This window comes from Eptatretus burgeri, chromosome 13, assembly GCF_056783735.1.
Source record: "Eptatretus burgeri isolate ZD-2024b chromosome 13, Ebu_testis_v1, whole genome shotgun sequence".
NCBI classification, from domain to species: domain Eukaryota; kingdom Metazoa; phylum Chordata; class Myxini; order Myxiniformes; family Myxinidae; genus Eptatretus; species Eptatretus burgeri.
The window spans coordinates 48,248,262-48,254,328 of NC_140973.1; positions in this window are offsets into that span (position 1 = coordinate 48,248,262).

Sequence of the window (6,067 nt, forward strand, 5' to 3'; positions counted from 1 at the left end):
TCTTTTTGCAAACTCTACCACCATTTGCCCTTCCACATTTCTCTTGTTGAGACCGTACCTCCCCATCACCTCCTCATCCTCTTTATTCCCTTCCCCAACATGTCCATTGAAATCTGCTCCAATCACCACTCTTTCATCCTTGGATACACTCTCCACCACTTCATCTAACTCACTCCAGAAATCTTCTTTATATTCCATCTCACACCCCATATGTGGGGCATATGCACTGATGACATTCATCATCACCCCTTCAATTTCCAACTTCACACTCATCACTCGGTCAGACACCCTCCTCACCTCCAATACCCTCTTGACATGATCTTCCTTCAGGATTATCCCGACACCATTTCTCCTCCCATCCACACCATGGTAGAACAGTTTGAAACCACCTCCAATGCTCCTCGCCTTACTCCCCATCCACTTGGTCTCTTGTACACACAGTATGTCAACCTTTCTTCTCTCCATCATATCAGCCAACTCTCGCCCTTTGCCAGTCATCGTCCCAACATTCAGAGTTCCAACTCTCACCTCCACACTTCTACCCTTCCCCCTCTCCCACTGCCTCCGGACTCGCCTTCCCCGTCTCCTTCTCCTCCTTCGCCCAGCAGTAGCACAATTTCCACTGGTACCCTGCTGACCACCGGTACCGGTGGCGGTGGGTGTAACCCGGGCCTCGACCGATCCGGTATGGAAATTCGTTTTGTTGTCCGCATAATGATTTGGCATAGGTTTTACGCCGGATGCCCTTCCTGACGCATAACCCTGGTCGCCTCTTACGACACACAGGGATATGGTACACCTATTCTAACCGGGGCATACACCGGGCCCAGTACAACTGGTGCTCATTTCGCCGACCTCGGAAGGATGGCAGGCTGAGTCCACCCCCTGGTGTTTTCGACTTGGTTTATATATATTTATATATATATATATATATAGATACATATATATATATATATACATATATATATATATATATACATATATATATATATATATATACACATTATATACATACACATTATATATATACACATTATATATATATATATATATATATATATATATATATATATATATATACATATACATACATATATTAATTCAGTGTCCCAACGGGGCTTGAACTCAGGACCTCTTGGGTCCCAAGCCACTGCCCTTACCACTGCGCCAACACCAGGCTAAAATAATACACATAAATACACATAAATATATACACATAAATAATACAGTGGTAGGAAGTAAAATAATAAATACACATAAATATATACACTATATATACACATAAATAATACAGTGGTAGGAAGTGGATTCAATATTAAAAAAATCATCCTTTTAGATATACACATTCTAAAATCAAACCCTCTTAAAGCTTCTTCTTATATTGAATTACCAAAAGAAATAAAACTAAAGAAGGCAGTCGTTAATATTAAGAACAATGATAATAAATGTTTTCTCTGGTCTGTTCTTGTTCACTTTCATCCACCAAAATGTAATTCAGAAAGAGTAAAACAATATATGAAATATGAGAATACCTTGGTCATTAAAGATTTTAAATTCCCAATGCCACTAACAGATATTCCTAAATTTGAGAAAAAGAATAATCTTTCTATTAATGTATATGGATTAACGGATACAAACAAAGTTCAAATATTAAAAATTTCAAACAACTATAAAAATGAAGAAACACACATTGATCTTTTATATTTTAGTGTTGGAAAGAATTCACATTACACATACATCAATAATTTATCAAGATTAATCTCTTCTCAGGTATTCAGAACAGCAAACAAAATATATCCTTGTAAGCGATGTCTTAATTCATTTCATACAAAAGAACGATTAGAACAACATTCAAAATATTGTAGTAATCATAAATCAGCTGTAATTACAATGCCTAAACCTGGTGAAAAGATTTCTTTTGAAGATTATAATAAATCTATCATGCACCCATTTGTGATATACGCTGATTTTGTGTATCCTTAAAAAGATTAATACTGCTTCTCCTAATCCAAAAGAATCATATACAAATAAATATCAAAAACATATTCCTTGTGGTTTCTGTTATTATATCAAATCATCTGTTGGAGAAAAGTATAACAAACTTGAACATTATCGTGGAAAAAAAGCTTCACAAGAGTTTGTAAAACGATGAGAAAAGGATTGTATAAGACTCACTAAATTAATGAAAGAAACAAATGAACCGATGAAATTAACCAAAGAAGAAAAATTAGAATTTAGAAAGAACAATATCTGTCATATTTGTGAGGGGGAAATTAAGGTGTCTAAAGTTAGGGATCATTGTCATCTTACTGGTAAATTTAGAGGTCCCGCTCATTCCTGTTGTAATCTTAATTATATATTACCTTCTTTTATTGCAGTCTTTCTTCACAACAGCGCCAACTATGATACACATCTATTTATAAATTAACTTTCAAAAACACCAGGGAATATTTCTGCCATAACAAACACAAGTCAAAAGTATATTTCATTTTCAAAAATGATATTCACAAAACCTTTAACTCGTATTAGGTTTCTAGATTCTTACAAGTTTATGGGAACACCACGAGCCTACCTCGCATCAAATTTAAGCTCCACGGACTCTTTTCCAAATCTTAATTCATTCTTTCCAAAAGAGGAAATTCTCACTAAAGAGGAAATTCAGATTAAAGAGAGAATTCAAAGTAAAGAGGAAATTCTAATTAATGAGGAAATTAATGAAGAAATTCTGACTGAAGATGAAATTCTAATTATACAGAAAATTCGAACAATGACTGAAATTCCAACTAAAGAGGAAATTCTGATTAAAGATGAAATTCTGATTAAAGAAGGAATTCTTACGAGAGAGGAAATTCAAACAAGGAATGAAATTCAAAGTAAAGAGAAAATTCTTACAAGTAAGGGAATTTATCCTTATGATTATATGGATTCATTTATGAGATTTAAAGAAACACAACTTCCTTCAAAAGAAAGTTTCTATAATAACCTTTATGAAGAAGAGATAAGTGATAAGGAATATAAACACGCACAAGAAATATGGAAAATATTTAAGATAAAGAACCTTGGAGAATATCATGATTTATATCTAAAAACAGATGTTTTATTGTTGGCTGATGTGTTTGAAGCTTTTAGATCACTCTGTCATAATAAAAATTGTTATGGATTAGATCCTGCCCACTATTTCACAGCTCCTGGTTTAGCTTGGAGTGCAATGTTGAAAATGACAAAACAAGATATAGATTTAATCAGTGATGTTGATATGCTTTTGATGATTGAGAAGTCCAAGAGAGGTGGAATATCACAAGTATGTTCAAAAAGATATGCTAAAGCAAATAATAAATATCTTCCAAATTATAATAGTGAAAAAGATAGTAATTATTTGATGTATTTTGATGCTAATAATTTGTATGGATGGGCAATGTCTCAATCTCTGCCTTATGGTAAATTAGAGTGGGTGGAAGAAAAGGATTATGAAAAGGCTTTGATGAATATTGTTATTTCTTCTCAAGAGGAATTGAATGACGAAGAAGAAGGTTATTATTTTGAAGTTGATTTGAGGTACCCGAGTGATCTTCATAATAAGCATAAAGAACTTCCTTTTGCATGTGAGAAAGAAACCCCAAAGAAAGAATGGTTAAGTGATTATCATAAAAGTTTTAATATTAAAGGTAAATCAACAGAAAAGTTATTAACAACATTCTATGATAAAGAGGGATATGTTTTGCATCAGAGAAGCTTAAAACAGTTTTTGAGAGAAGGATTGAGAGTAGCTAAAATTCATAGAGTTTTAAAATTTAAACAAAGTCCTTGGGTGAAAAAGTATATTCAATTCAATACAGATATGAGAGCAAATACAAAAGTAAAATTTGAAGGGGACTTTTATAAATTAATGAATAATGCTGTATTTGGAAAGACTATGGAAAATGGTAGAAACAGGCAAAACATTAGATTCGCAACATCTTGGAAAGAAGCTTCGAGATTGATAAATAAACCAAGTTTTGAGAGAGAAGAGGTTTTTTCAGAGAACTTTTCTGCAATTCATATGAAAAAGGAAAGTATTGTAATGGATAAACCAATTTATATTGGAACAGCAGTTCTTGATTTATCAAAGATATTGATGTATGATTATTTGCATAATGACTTAAAGAAAGAGTATGGCGAAAATGTTTCATTGTTGTATATGGACACTGATAGTTTTATCCTCGATATAAAAACTGATGATGTTTATAAAGATATGAAGAAAAATATTGGAGTATATGATACAAGTAATTTCAGCAAGAAGAGTGAGTTATTTTCCAAAAAGAATGAAAAGGTTATTGGTAAGTTTAAGGATGAGTTGGGTGGAAAAGTAATGAGTGAGTTTATTGGATTGAGAGCAAAGGCATATGCTTATAAGTATGGTGATCAGATTGATAAGAGGTTAAAGGGAATAAAGAAATATGTAATAAAGAAATCAATAACTTTTAGAAATTATTATAATTGTTTGATGAATAAGAAAGAAGAATATAGGAAAATGAATACAATAAGAAGTTATAAACATAACATATATAGTGAAGAAGTAAATAAAAAGGCATTAGGAGCCTTTGATGATAAGAGATTTATTTTAGATAATGGAATAGATTGTGTTCCATATGGATATTGTATGATAGAGTGTATAAAATAGATTGTGTTTTAACGATGGGAAGATGGGTTAGGGTTTTTTAAGGGCTACCGCCGCGTTTTTTCGCAATATATAAATGGTCAAACCAAGTATTAATCAAACTAAAGAGTGGAGAAAATCTCAGTCTTGGTATATAAATGGAAAATATAATGAATGTGAAAAATATCAAATAAGTCTTATTGAAAAAATAACTAAAACAAAGGTAAATAAAACAAAGAAGCGAATCAATTTAAAAACCAATAAGTTAGAGGATGTAAAGAAAATAATAAATATCCTTGAATGGACTGAAAACTTTGATGGTTATCAATTGAACAATGAAAAAACAATTTACTATAATCTCAAAATGATATGTGGCTCAGGAGGTGGTCAAAGAAGAGCATTAAGAGAAGTTTATCATTTCGTAATGGCACAAAAGGGGTATCTTAAAAAATATAAAGATTCAAATGTTTTGTTTTTCAATATTTTAGATGGGGATTATTGTGCAAAGAAAATTAAACTATTGAAGGAATTTGAGAATGAACAAATCTTTATAGGTTCAATGAGTGAGCAAAACAATATGCATCGGTTATTTGATAAAGAGTGTCCCGGGGCTTAGACGTTTCAGATATTTAACAAATCTTTATCTTGTTGTATGGGTTATTTGAATAGAAAGCCCCTAAGTTAAAAGGGGAGACAAATAAATATACCTTGGGATAAAAAGGGGGTTTATTTTTAGGGAAAAAAAAAGGGAATCGCTGAAAATCCCCCATTCATTTACATGGGGAAAAGTGAGCCAGAACCAGTAAATCCACCCTAATGACGCCTCCCCAAAAAATCGATACGTCTGGTCTGGTCGGTTTGGGAGTGATTGGGTTTGAGGTGCCTGAGATCGACTGGTATGGTCTGGTCGGTTTGGCAGTGATTGGGTTTGAGGTGCCGGAGATCGACTAGTCTGGTCTGGTCGGTCTGGCAGTGATTGGGTTTGAGATGCCGGAAATCGACTAGTCTGGTCTGGTTGGTTTTGAGGAGCTGGGTATGAGCAGTGCTCGTCCAACTGCGCCAAACCTTTTTCCTTCCCGAAGCATATATCGAGCACCGTGACCTTAACCTCCTCCTGGAGCGTCCCAGGACCTTTCTCTGGCGCTTCGGTTCCTTGCCAGAAGCCTCAGAAGGTGCGGGGCGTTTGGGCGGCGTCGTGGGGCTTGGACAAAAAACGGAGAAAATATTCGAAGTTCACAAGCGAAACTTTGTCTCGTGCGTTGTGTGACTGGTCGAGCACCACGCGTTATAATGTATTGCTTAAATAATTTATATTTTATAAATTATTACTGCGATGTACCGGGGGAATCCGCAAAAACAAATTAGTTACGTTCCAAGGGAAAACCCGCGATGAACCGGGGGCGCGATAGGTGAACCGCGATGAAACGGGGG